This window comes from Macrotis lagotis, chromosome 6 (assembly GCF_037893015.1).
Source record: "Macrotis lagotis isolate mMagLag1 chromosome 6, bilby.v1.9.chrom.fasta, whole genome shotgun sequence".
In the NCBI taxonomy this organism is placed as follows: domain Eukaryota; kingdom Metazoa; phylum Chordata; class Mammalia; order Peramelemorphia; family Peramelidae; genus Macrotis; species Macrotis lagotis.
This window is the reverse complement of record NC_133663.1, coordinates 231,763,111-231,777,773: the sequence shown is the minus strand read 5'-3', so window position 1 is coordinate 231,777,773 and position 14,663 is coordinate 231,763,111. Positions and strand designations below refer to the sequence as shown.

General features: G+C 36.0%; 1 long non-coding RNA gene across 2 annotated transcripts; it reads left to right on the top strand.

Moving 5' to 3' along the window:
* Nucleotides 1-4,891: 4,891 nt before the first annotated feature.
* Nucleotides 4,892-14,321, top strand: LOC141491472 (uncharacterized). Of its 2 annotated transcripts, none has more exons than XR_012469619.1 (5): nt 4,892-5,315; nt 9,204-9,285; nt 9,430-9,496; nt 12,053-12,146; nt 14,211-14,321. It is a non-coding gene; the product is annotated as an uncharacterized LOC141491472 (long non-coding RNA). The 2 variants fall into 2 exon arrangements; XR_012469618.1 differs by lacking the exon at nt 4,892-5,315 and adding an exon at nt 7,872-8,031.
* Nucleotides 14,322-14,663: the final 342 nt, after the last annotated feature.

The window sequence follows — 14,663 nt, the reverse complement described above, 5'->3', positions numbered from 1 at the left end:
ATTCTCCTCCAGAGACAGGGCTTGGGCCAGAAAGACCTTCATTAGAGACTCTCAATTCTCTACCCCCCAGCAACTTCCATAGGGATCTAAATTGTAGCCAGAATGCCTCTCCAGACCTTTCCCCTGACATGACAGTAAAGAAGCAAAGGCTTAAAAGTTCCATAAAACTTGGGATTCTTTTAACTGCCAGTAATCCCCTCCTTCATTCATATAATGCCTGAGGGGAAAAGTTATAATTAAAATTTCAGAAAATTACTAATCAATAAATTAAGATAAAAGAATAGAGATGGAAGTCAGCATGCTAACCGAAAAGCAAAAGTATTTTCTTAAGTAACCTAATTTTTGATAATAGATTCTGCTCTAGGTCTACTTTTCTCTTTTCCCTGTCTCTTTCTCTGTCTCTGACTTTGTCTTTCTCATTTCATAAACTCTCATAGTTTTGAGTATTTAATCTATGCAAATAACTTTCAGTCCCATATCAAACCCCAGTCTTTTTTCTAAACTTTAGTCTTGCATCACTGATCGCCTTTTAAAGATTTCAAACTAAAGACAGCTAAAAGTTAGCATATTCAAAACTGAAATTATTATCTCTCCCCCACTTGCCCTCTGAGGGTAGAAAGAGGACTGGACCTGGAGTTAGATCTGAGTTTAAAACTGACTTCAAACATTACTAGCTATGTGACCTTGGCCAAGTAACAACCTCTGTGTAGCTCAGTTTCCTCATCTGTAAAATGAGCTAGATAAGAAAATGAAAAATCACTGCAGTATATTTGCCTAGAAAAAAAATTTGAATTCAGATCTTCCTGACATCAGTTCCAGCATTCCATTAAACCATCTAACTGCTTATAAATAATAGCTACTATTATTCAAATTTAATTCCCATTCAACCTAAAACCTTTAGGCTTACTTCACATGTACTACTCTTAGTTTTTTTTAAATTATTATATATTTGTGCAAACAAGTTTTTGAAACTAAGTACAAAACTTCATATCTAGTTCTATTGCTACCTATTCTTAGCATCACCTTTTAAGTTTTGGTTCACTATTCAAACATCTGAAATCTTTTTGAACTTTGAGACCAGCATATAATATATCATCTGTCCTTCCTAGTTTTCTGATATCTTTCTAGGTGTCTTCATTCAAGTTGTGGATAAAAATACCTGAGCAGACCAGATCCCTATACTGTACCACTAGGATTTCACTTTAAAGTTAAAAGCACTCCATCAATTAACATGATCTTTGGTAATACCTTACAGAAATCAAGATGTGTCCTATCTATGGCATTTTGAAAATCATTGCATTCCCTAACCTCTAGTCCACTTTTTTTTTTTGTTCAGGACTGTATTGGGGAATATTGAGGCTCATCTCTGAAAAAAAAAACACTTCTATATTTAGTCTTTAACAAATCTTACTGGCAGAATTGTGCAAGTAATTCCACAACCTGAAAGTGATTTGTTGTATAGATGTGTATTTTGATGTTTCCTATGTGTATCTCCATTGAATTAAAGTTACAGTCTTATTTTCTCTCCAAAATAACATGCTGCACTATGTTTCAATCCAGTTGAAGATGAGTGTCCATGTGATTCAGCTGCTGAAAGAATCATTTACCACTATATGGTTATACATATTTGCTTGCTGTTTCCCATATCAGAATGGGAGCTCTTTGACAGAAGAGACTGTTTCTTGCCTTTCTTTGTAGCCCCAATGCTTAGTTCATTCTGATCTACTCTGGCATATAACAAAAGTTTAATATAATTAATATAAATAATAATTCTTGTTGACTAATTGACTGACCAACAGATGTTGACAGAAAAAAATTTCCAAAGCATTTTGCCTCTGGAAATTATTTTGATTTCCTCCCAATCCTAAAGATGGAGTAGAGACAGTCAGTCACACTCATACCTCATAAATTTTCAGCTGAAATAGAGCCTGAGAGGTCAGTAAGTCCATCAGTTTCATTTTACAGATATAGGGCCTGACCCTTGGCACCTAAGGAACATTTAGATAAGACCATAACCTAGAAACAAGTTGTAGGCAAAAATTTTGTAAGGACCCAGATAGAATTTGAAACATTAGAAGAAATTCAATCAGTTAAGGTCAAGGTAATTCCATATAGGACTTAGCTAGAAAAGAGAGAGGGGAAAGGTTACAAAACTCTCAAAGACCTCCTTTGATTTTCAGTCTGTCAGTAAACACATCCTAGCAGCCCTCACCCAAATCCAATTCACTTGCTTGTCATGGCATCACATCCCTAATGCAAGTGCTAATGAAAACAACAAAAAAAAAAAAATAGGCGAAAGACCATCCCTGACTTCATGGACTTCACATTCTTTTTTCTTAGGTTTTTGTTTTTGTTTTTGTTTTTTTGGCAAGGCAATGGGGTCAAGTGGCTTGCCCAAGGCCACATAGCCAGGTAATTATTAAGTGTCTGAGGCCAGATTTGAACTTAGGTACTCCTGACTCCAGGGCTGGTGCTCTATCCACTGCGCAACCTAGCCGCCCCTGGACCTCACATTCTAATTAAGGAGACAAGCAGACCTCTATGTACAAGCGAGCTATATAAGGGATAAATTTATTACAATCAATTGAAGGAAAGTACTAAAGTGAAAGGGGATAAGAAAATGCTTCTTATAGACAATGAGATCTTAGCTAGTATTTGAAGGAAACTAGGAAGGGAGAGTATTCTAGGCATGAGGGACAGTAAGGGAAAATGACCAGTGCCTGGAGACAGAGTGTCTAGTGCCCTCATTCTTATATACCTCTCCTAAGATTAGTAGGGATGAGTTTTGCCTGCAGGAGGCAATGGGGTGGAGTGAGTAGTTTGCCTTCCTAAATTCCCCTTCTGGGGAGCCTCACAGGAAATGACCATGGCCCATGAATCAGTGAAGAGGAAGAACACTAAAATATCACGAAGTTTTGTGTCTGTATGTGCATGTTTAATATGCAGGTCTATTTAACAAACTCTCTTGTGTGCAGGATAGATTTAATATACAGTTCACAAGGAAACTGCATTTCTATCTCTCTGTTCTGTGGACAGAGCTGAAGTTACTAAAGTTGAGGCTTCCTGCTAACTTTAAAACATCAAAGCCTCAGACTTGGCTGGCCTGAAGCCAGGGGTCCCTGTGAAAGAGAAACAGATCAGCCACCACAACCAGTTTGTCAGAAAAGTTCCATAAAGTTTCAGCCCTAGTGACAAACAGCTAGATTCAGAGATTCAGGGGTGGGAAGAAGGGGTGGGGGGAAGCATGGAGGAGGGGACAAGAGGACCCTTGGAAGGACAAATATTTTCTTTGACATTGTTGCCAAGTTTTGTGGAAGCAAATTAGAGCAGAGTTGTTCTGCACCCTGTGACCCAGAACATGTTCCATTTTCTATAGCAGTTTTTTATTTTGTCAAATTGAGATAATGTAAGCAATAACAATATCAACAAAAACTTCCAAATGCTGACACTTAACACAGTACATTAAAACAAAATGTCTCTCTCTCTCTCTCTCTCTCTCTCTCTCTCTCTCTCTCTCTCTCTCTCTCTCTCTCTCTCTCTCTCTCTCCCCCTCTCCCTCTCCCTCTCCCTCTCCCTCTCCCTCTCCCTCTCCCTCTCCCTCTCCCTCTCTCCCATCCCACTTTTTTTCCTTTTCGTTCTCCCTCTCCCCTGGCCAGTGGCCCATTTAAAACTATTCACCTTCAATTTGAAACAATGAATTTTCTAAGGCATGTATGCTTTCAAGCTTCAGGCAACAGCTCAGCTGACCTGAAGTTTGGGTCAAAGGAAAACTGCCTCAAAGTTCCTAACACCCAAGGCAGTGCTCTTTTAACATACAAAAACATTAAACGCTGTTTGTCCCAGATTAGTATCAAACCTCAGGATGATATGGAAAAATGACTTTCTCTTTTATTTGTATAAGTGCAGCAATGGTGTTCTTTTGTTTCCTGTTCTACTAGCACCCCAAAACGGTTTCCAAATGTATTTCAGATGGGTTCTGGAAACAACAGTAAGAATACTGTCCATTTTGATGACTCAAATCTCAGGGAAGTTTTTCATCTTAAAAGAATGATTGCAGGTTCTCGATCCCAATAAGTTGGTTGGTTGTTTTTAATGAAATCTGGAATGATATTAAAATCTCATCATCTCCAAAAACAGCAGCATCTCCTGACTAATGAAATTTAAAAGGCTATGCCAATTGTAATTAGATTCTCAGAGACATTCATTCAACAACCACTTATTAAATGCTTGCTATAAATTTCTCCGTATAATAGCGTAGAAAATGTATGTTAAGGAGATATTTGTTGTTCAAAGTTTTTTTTTTTTTTTTTCTTAAGAGATTCTTAGGAGAAGCAGTACATGAGCTAGCCTCAAGCCAGGAAACCTTGGTCTCCTGAGCTTACTGGCTGGACAAGACATTTAACCTCTCATTGCTCTAGGAAACTCTCAAGACAATACATTACAAAGAAGATGACAACATGTATTAGAGGAGGGTATTTCCCACCCAGGAATCACTGGTTCAGTTCCTTCTTTCCCACTGTTCTCTAGGAGCAATGATAGGGAGTCATTGATCCAGACTTCCCTTTCTGTATTACTCTTGCTTAGGAAAAGTCAATAAATTCAACAAATTGATGTATATTGATGGCACAGAGAAAACATAGCTGAATCATATACCATGCAAGAAACTTCATTTTCTTTAATAAATTCTTGCAAAAGATGAAAGGATAAAATCTTTTCATTTTCAGTAAGTTAAAAAAACTTATGATTAATTACAAAAACAAAGGACTTCTACTTTGAGCCTTCTATTAGAGAAACAGATGAATAAAGAAAAGAAAAAATTTTAAGAGATCCTAGGGCCTAGGGGCCATCTTGTCCATATATATATATTCTTCCATCCTCTAGATGAGGAAACTGAGACCCAGCTAGGTTCAGTGACTTCCAAAAATTACAGAGGCAATGTATTTAGGTCCTCTGATTCTAGGTTTGAGTCAGTGCTTCAAAACTGTGAATATTATCATAGGGCAGGCAATGAAAGACAAATATTCAATCATAGTGAGATATGTAACCATAGTAACAAATGTACCTCAGAATGAACCAAGAATGATGGGGAAACTAAAACCAATAAAAAGGATTTTTAAAAACATTTTTTGTGGGAAAGAGAAACAAAGATAGAAGATAAATGATCAAGATAGATGCGACAATGTTAATTGACCATGGAATTAAGTCAGAGTTGCTCAGCTTTATTTTGTCTCTTTTTGGGGGGGGAGGGGCCAAGGTAGATGGTCATTGAACTCAAAGTAACAGAAAAAAACAGCTAATGGCTGTTGAGGCTACAGGTAAGTGCAGAGCATTTAGCTACCCTTAATGATTTCAAATCCCCTATCCGATAGATTTAGGTACTAGAATACCTAAATAATAAGCAACTAAGATTTTGAGCTACTCTTAGCCATCTTTGAAAAACTGTATATTATGGAATGCATGCCATTAGATTGAAAGTCAAATTTCACCATTTTAAAAAAATAAGAGAATAGATTCTGATTAGTGAATATGCATTAAATTCTATAGTTATGGCTAGTGAACATCTAGAAAAGGAAATGGTTGCTACAATGAATTACTCAAAAATAAATCATACTGAACTAACTCTATTTCTTTTCTTTGAAATTTTTACCTTTGCAAAAATGGTAGGTCAGAGGAATGTTGTAGATTTTTAGCAATATTTTGATAAAATCCCTCTGTTATTCTTATGGAAAAGATGGAGAGATATGAACTAGAGTTATATAGCCAGATAGATTCTTAACTGCTTTAACAGCTGTACCCAAAGAGTAGTTATTAATGACTTCATGTAAACTTGAAATAAGCTCTCTAGTAGAGTGCACCTACTATCTGGATGAGGCATAGATGATATGTATAATCAATTTATAGCTAAGAAAAAGCTAGGAAGGATAGTTAACTCAGCTGGGTCTAATACTTCCCAAAGTTCAGAAATGATGCAAAAAGGCCATGAATGGCTAGTATCCTGTATGGAATAAAAATAGTTGTCATTTAATAAGGATCAATATACAGCGTCTTTCAAGAAATCAAGTACAGGGGCAGCTAGGTGGCACAGTAGATAGAGCACCAGCCCTGGAGTCAGGAGTACCTAAATTCAAATCTAGCCTCAGACACTTAATAATTACCTAGCTGTGTGGCATTGGGCAAGCCACTTAACCCCATTGCCTTGCAAAAACCTAAAAAAAATCAAGTACAAGATGGGAGGCATAGACACCAGTTTATCTGAAAAAAATTGACTCTAAGTTCACTATCAGTCAATAGTGTGGCATGATTACTGAGGAAGCTAATGTAATCTTAGTCTATGTTAAGACAGACATAGTATTAAGGAAGAAGGAGATGGATAATCCTGCTGACCTTGGCTCTGGTGAAAATACAACTGCAGTATTATGTTCAGTGATGAATGTTATGTTTCAGAAAATATACTGGTAAGCTATAGAGCATATAGAGGACAGTCTTGTAAAAAGCTTTAAATTCAAATCATATGAGAATTGACTAATGGAAATGACCATTTAATTTGAATAGAAAGGAATTTGTGAGGGAAAAGGATAGGGAAGTAAAGTTGGAGATGCTAAGTACTTCAAAGGTTGTCACAAGGAAGGATTATATTCATTCTATTTAGTTTAAGTGGTCAAATGTAGGAGCAATGATTAGAAATTACAAAGATGAATTTAGGCTTCATGTAAGAAGAAAAAAATCCAAATATCCTAAAATAGAGTGGATTACTGTAGGACATAATGGGTTCCTCCTCACTGAAGTCTTTCAAGTATAAACAAGTTGATTTCTTGTTCAGGATGCTATAGCAAGAATTCTTATTCAACTATAGGCAATACTATGACTTCTGAGATTACCTCCAACCTTGAGCTTCTGTGATTATGAAAATCTTTTTGCCAAGATATTCTTTAATGTAATGACATGTTTTGACAAGAATTTTGATTAGCTTTTTTGTCTTTTAAATAAAAATAGGGGCAGCTAGGTGGTGAAGTGAATAAAGCACTGGCCCTGGAGTCAGGAGGACCTGCATTCAAATGTGACCTCAGATGCTTAACAATCACCTAGCTGTGTGACTTGGACAAGTCACTTAACCCCAATGACTTAAATAAATAAAATTTAAAAAAAAAACATGTGTCCTAGCATTTAGTCCCTGACATAGATCATTCTCTCCCACTCTAATCTTCCAGCAATCTTATATCAACTCATTTCTCCCTTTTAAATTCTAGAGGTCATCATTTCACTGTGGTATGTCCTGAAATGCTCCCCTTTTCCCTAAGTTTAAAAAAAGGAGAGTAAGGGATAGAATCTGTTTTTGAGGAGATGTCATAAGTAAATTGTGGGAAACATATTTGGAAAATCTACTTCATGGATAGAATGAGATGGTGCTTATTATCAATGAACTGGGCACTTGTCCATACACAGGTCTGTTACTACAAAAGAACAGTAATGTCCTTATACCATCTGTCAATTTACACCAAATCAAAAATATATGATTGCATCACAGTCTGTTATGTGATGAATCCAACCATTTAAAATACTTTTTGGCAATTGCATATAGAAAATAGTTGATGAATAATTGAATACATTTTTCCCAAAAATGTAGATAAGACCTCCTACCTCTGTGCCCATGATTGTGTGAAAAGAATGCATTTGATAGTATTTCTAGAATTTAGTCAGAAGATTAAGTGCAATTTTCTGGCCTGGAAATAGAGGATTCATTGATAAGGAATGGAGTTATTTCTTAGAACCACAAATTTAGAACTGGAAGAGATATTTTACAAATGATAGAATGATAGATCTGAAGCTGGAAGAGACCTAGGACATTATTTATTCAGCTCCTCATTTACAGATGAGGAAACTGAGGTTCAGAGAAATGAAGTGACTTGGGATCATCAGGTCAGAATTAGAGATGGAAGAGAACTTACAGCATCTTATAAGACCACTAAGTACTGTACCTGGAGTTGGAAAGATCTCAGTTTAAATCTCACCTCACTTGCTACATGACCCAGGGTAAGTCACATAATCTCCTTTACCTCTATTTCCTTGTCTGTAAAATGGGAATGCAATAGCATTTAGCCTCATTACAAATATTTTGTAAATATATCATGAGATAATATATGAAAAAAAAACTTTGCAAGCCTTAACATGCTATACAGGGCAGCCTTTTCATTTTAGAAAACAGAATTATAGATCTGGAACTGGAAGGGATCTCAAAGGCATCTAGATTAGTTCCCTCATTTTTGTTGTTGTTATTCAATCATTTCAGTCATGTCTGACTCTTTGTGACTTTATCTAAGGTTTTCTTCCCAGAAATACTAGAGTGGTTTGCCATTTCCTTCTCTATCTCATTTTACTGATGACGAAGCTGAAACAAATAGGGAGGGTCACACAGCTAAATAGGTATCTGAGGTGAGATTTGAACTCAGGAAGAAGTCCTGTGCTCTATATCCACTGTGTCACCTAGTTGCAACCCATTATACAGATGAAGAAACTGAGGCCTTGAGAGTTCAGTTTTGCAAGGTCCCAGAGGAGGTCAATAAACAGAGACAGAATTTGAACCCAGATCTTCTAAGTCCAAATCTGTACTAAATGTTAATGAAATACTTAAATGGAAAATTAGTGGAGTTGCTCCAGATAGTTGAACTCACTAAAAAAGGTGTTGAGTAAATATTTGAATTGACTGCAATGACACTGAAATGTTAACAAGGGTAATTAGGGGAAAAATTCACAACTTCACTTGACAGCCAAGACTGCTGTGCTCTGAGGCAAATGAGCTTTTAGCTCTGAGATAGCTAGAAAGAGCATGGGCTGGGAGGATGATAGGGTCAAATACCTACACATAGACACTGAACAGCAAATGTTTGTGTTTGTGGATCTATGTTTACATAACTTTATTTACTCAGGTTATAAAACTACAGTTGTCTGAAATACTTAGACTAACCACTGATCACTAGATTAGAGGACAGGTTTCAACTCAGAAAAAATAGTAAATGGATTTTGTGCCTGTGGCCTCTCCGTTCTGCTTAGTTATAAAGATACTTATAGTGAAAATGATACTACTACTAAGAAAAGTATTTTTTCTGTTTTAGGAACACTATCTACTCCGTGCTTAATAAACTAGGTTTTTCTTTTTTTTTTTTTGTTATTTTTTTTCGTAAAAAGGCTATACATTTGTTTTCCAGATTTAATTGGTCCAGAGGACTAAGACTCATACTGCTGATCTGGCTTCCTAGTCAACTCAGTTGAAAAATACATAAGAGTTTGGTAAGGTTTAATACACATTTCTCACCAGGGTAGCAAATATGTGCCCAAATAATTCAATGCTGTATCATAGTTAAATATTCTTTTTTTCTATTATTGTTTCATAAATTATCATCTTGTAACGTCAAGGGTATTGTTTTATTTCAGATCATTGAATCAGCCTGCATAAGGCTTGGCTCAGAATACTTTCCCTCAATTCTTCTACACCATTCAGGTACTACACCATCTCACTTCATCTTCAGAATCAAACTGTTAGATTATCGTATAAAATATTAAACATAATGCCTCCTCTTTCTCTCTACACACTTTCTTGTCATCCTTTCTCGATTGGGAGACTATTTTCTACTCTATTTAAAACTCTCTGTCAAATTCGTATTTGTGAAAAAATTTATATGTGTTTTTTGACTTATCTTCTAAGATCTATCTTCATTTATTGACCTTTCAACCACTTTTCTTTATTTTACATTGCTATAGTCATTTTATACATTGTTTTTCTGGTTTTGCAGACATTCTTTTGCATCAGTTCAGATAAATATCCCTCTATTTTCTGTATTCATCATTTCTTCAAGCATAGTAATATTCAACTATATATATATATATATATATATATATATATATATATATATATATATATACACAACTAACATACCCATTATCTAAATCTATGATTCTGCAATTTTTTTTGACCTAGTTGGGACATATGCTTAGAAGTAGTATGTATAAATATTTTTGCCCTTTTTTTCTCAAAATTATAAACTGCTTGGGGGGGAGCTAGATGGCACAATGAATACAGCACCAGTCCTGGAGTCGGGAGGATCTGAGTTCAAATCCAGCCTCCAACACTTAATTTCCTGGCTGTGTATGTCATTAGGCAAGTCACTTAACCCTACTGTCTTAAACAAAAAAAAAAAAATTTTAATTAGAAATTGCTTTTGAGAATGATTGGATCAACTAACAGCTTTATCAACAGTGAATTAGTGTGTCTATCTTTCTCAGAAACTGACTATTTTCATCTTTTGTAATCTTTGCCAATTTGTACTTGTGAAATGAAACCCCAAATTTGTTTTGATTGTAATTTCTCATATATACAGAATAAGGAAGAAATAATTAACAGAAGGAAGGAACTACTATTAAGAGGGGTTTGGAAAACTTCCAATAAAGGAAGGGTTCGATCAATCACTAAGCATGTGTTAAAATCTCATTATGTTTTAGGCATTGTGCTAAGTAAAATGAACACTAATATGAACACTGATTACTGACAATAGGTATGTGGACAACAAAAAAGGTACTAGATTTGGAATAAGAAGATCAAGATTTGAATCTTAGTTCTAATACTAACTGGCTATGTGACCTTGGATTGATCAAAAATTCTCTAGTAATCGATTACCTTATCTGTTAAGAAGAGATGGGAGTATGGGGTATGGATACAGGGCAATGATTTGAGTCTCTACCATCTCCACTATTCCTAAATTAGAAATTCATATCTGACTGAGACAAATGGCCATAGGGAACAAAAATATGGACTTTCCAGACCAGTGACCTAAATTTGTAATCTTTCCAAGCATAATGGCTAGAAGGGTACACTGAAGCATAAGCTTCCACTTCAGGCACAAGCTTACCTCTCTTCCTCTACTACTAGTTTCCCTTCTCAGCCCAATCCCTACCTCCCATAATAACTATAACTCTTCAGTTTATTCTGTTCAGTTCTATTGACAGAGTGGACTGGAAAATTGCCTTTCATGATTTACCAGAAGTGTTACTTTTTTAAATACAAATTTAACTGAGAAACTGTGCAAGTATTCCTCAGTGATATGCAATTGCTGAGACTTTCCTTAAGACAAACAAAAAAAAAAACTGATTCAAACCTCTCTTGGAAGTTAGAAGCTAGTTTGGGTGCTAGATTTAGAATAGGACATTTCTTCTACTTGCTTCTGGTTCCCACAAACAGACTAATTCTATTTTTCCAAACTTCTGAGTGGACTAGGTAAGCCTCCTTTTTCTCTTCTCAGAGGTTAAACTACCAATAATCTCAGTCCTTGAGAACACAATCCTTAGCTCTTAAGTAAAGCACTCTGTGAATTCATATCATATTAAAGAGGGATCTAAGTTATTAAGTTTTCAACCCTAGCACAAATATAAAAATAACCACTACATAACATTGAAAGGAAATAAGCTTCCTGGAAGAACAAAATAGTTTCAAATATCATTCAAACTGGCCCCCTGTCTAGATAGTGAGTGGGTGAGTAGGGAGAAGTTAAATCATTTCCCAGAAACCAGCAGAGACATAACCCAATGAGCAAAGGCAGGAGAATAATTCCTATCCAATATAACTTGACTAACTTTTTTTCTGTAGAAGTGCCGGGATCAATACCATGTAAATACAAACCATACAGTCTTTATCTTTGATATGTAAAAGAGAACAAATGTGAAGAGGAGTTTAAAAGGGAAGAATACTCTGATCAGTGGTCCATATGAAATACTGGAGGATCCCGTTTATTCTACTAATATTTGGTCTTACTTTGCATCTAGTTGTTTCATGTAGGTAGATATATTATGTCCTAGAATTCTGGGCATTATGCACTAGAATTCTGGGCATTATGCACTAGAATTCTGAAATATAATATCAGTGACGTTCTCTGAATATATAGTAGTATTTTCAACCAATTTTCAGCTATTCTGTCCTCTGGCTACTTTGGTTAATTTTGGTCTACTGCATATTTAATGATAAATTCTCTTGCAATTTCTTTCGTGATTTCCACCAAAATTGTAGGATGATGAGATTCCCTTGTGAAAGTGCGTTATTTGGAAATGTTAAGTGAGCAAACCTGGTAAAAATACATTCACCAAGGGCCTCTAGGCATAAGGTAAGCACATAGCAGCACAGGAATTCTTGGCTATTTGGGTAAGCATTATTGGAAGACATTCAAAACAAACACTCTGCTTGCCCAATCCTCAGCAAAGAAAATATCAGGCTATCTGAACTAATCTCAATGTTATTTTAGAATTAGCTTTGCTCCTATTTAAGCAGACTTGACACTACCACACTCAATTCAGAGCTTTTGTAAGCCAGTTACTCATTTTGGTGGGCTAATTTCAGAGTTCAGGACCTTAAGTGTTGTCCTTCTGTGTCTTCTTTAGTTAGGAGATTTCCAATGAACTTTCAGAGTGTAAATTAGTCATTGAATCTCTAAGTCTTCAAGAAAAAGAATATATGAAATCTCAGAAATGAATAAGGACCCTTCTACAGTTCAATAAAAAGTTACCCATTCACCACTTGGAAGTCTCTAAAGACACCCATTTATTTATAGACAATGCTATTTGTTACAATTTTCCTTCCTTCCCCACAAATTTCAACCCATTGCTCCTAATTCTTCCTTTAGGATTCAATATTACAAAAAGAAACAAACAAAAAAACCTAATACATCTTCCATACTATAGAATATAAAATATTTAGTGATTATTTTATTCCTATATTCTCTGTCTCTGTTTCTCTCTCTCTCTCTCTCTCTCTCTCTCTCTCTCGCTCTCTCTCTCTCTCTCTCTCTCTCGCTCTCGCTCTCTCTCTCGCTCTATCTTTCTCACTCTCCCAGAAGATCATCACCTTGGCAACATACTTAATTCTGACACTCATTCTGCTTAGCCCACTACAATTCAGAATTCCCAAGCTTAAGAGATTCATTAAATTCTATCCCAACAGTTCAGGAATAATAGACATGAACTACCAGGCTTGGGAAATTTCTATTTCTGTGCTAATTATACCAAGTCCCATCAACAAATCTTTAGTTTGGCATGTCCTCCAATCCTTTCACCATCCTGTTTGTCCTTTTCTGAATGCTTCACAAATTCTTTCTGAATTGTGCTAGACAGAACTGATCAGGACACTGGAGAGGGATAATCACTTCCCTTGTTCTGCATGTTTTTATTAATGAGATTTAAAATCATGCAGAGTAGCACAATGGTATGGTAAAGAGAGGGTTGATCTTGGAATTAGGAAAACATGGGTTCAAGTTCTGTCTCTGATATCTAATCAATATGTAACTTTGATCAAGCCAAATAACCTCTCCAGGGCCCCAGACAACTTGCTGTTCTATGTGGCAAGTTTCCATTCCAGTTCTCTTCACTATTTAAATCAAAGACCTAGATCAAAATAAAACAAACAAAAAAAGTAACAAAAAGATTTCACATCAAGTTCCTTCCTTCCTTCCTTCCTTCCTTCCTTCCTTCCTTCCTTCCTTCCTTCCAATTAGATATCCTTATTTCAACCACTCACAAGCCAATCCCACTCCTGATCAATTGGGAATTTTGACATGTTCTGTTCCAGATCAGGGATGAATCAACTCTCTTTGGTCCCTAGGGCTTACTCTACTAGAGCTTACTTGTGTTACTCAATCTGCTTATCCTATTGCAGCTCATAACTCCTGAGCTCAAAAGATCCAATAATCTCAATCTCCATAGTATCACTTAGTGAATCCTTCACATATTATTCATGCAAACTATGGACTAACCATTGACCATGGTTTTACATTTTGGGGATCCTAATTCTATAAATAATCTGTTGGCTGTTCTTTCCAACTTCACATGACATGTCATTTATGCCTGCATTCAAATCATTGATTAACCTGTTTAACATGAAAAAATATGAAGAAGTCACATGAGTGTTTTTCACCTTAAATGCAAAGACCTCACATCTACGGCTCATATTTCTTTTGCATTTTACAGTTTGTAAAGCATTTTCCTTCCTACAACCTTCTGTGGTAAAGAGTATAGGTATTATTAGTCCCATGAATATTTACTAATCCCATGATATTTAGAGAGGCTAACTTGACCAAAAATCAGTGACCAGTAAGTGGTAATGCCAAGACTTAGAAGTCAGTGTTTTTATGTACAAGTTCAATATATTATACACCTGAAGCTTTATTTTTCTAAAGGATCACAGGACATACAGTTGGAAGGGACCTTGGAGATCATCTCATCCCATTCTCCCATTTTATAAACCAAGATATTAAATGACAAGAGATCAAATGACTTGCCCAAGGTTAAACAGGTAAGTTACAGCTGAATACAGGCGTTGTGATTACAAGTGCCATGATCTAAAAATAGAATTAATCTTGACTAGGAAGGAGAGAGGACTTTTACTGTAAGGTGCTACTTTCTGAGTGAACCTTGAAAGATAGGTAAAGCTGAGATGGAAAGAAGCAGTCTAAGTGGAGGGCACAATGTGAGCAAAAGGGATGAAGTGGAACAGTTAGGTGGTGCAGTGGATAGTGCAGCAGCCCTGGAGTCAGGAGGACTTGAGTTCAAATCCGACCTCAGTCATTTAAAAATTACCTAGCTGTGTGACCTTGGGCAAGTCACTTAACCCTACTGCTTTAGATACATAA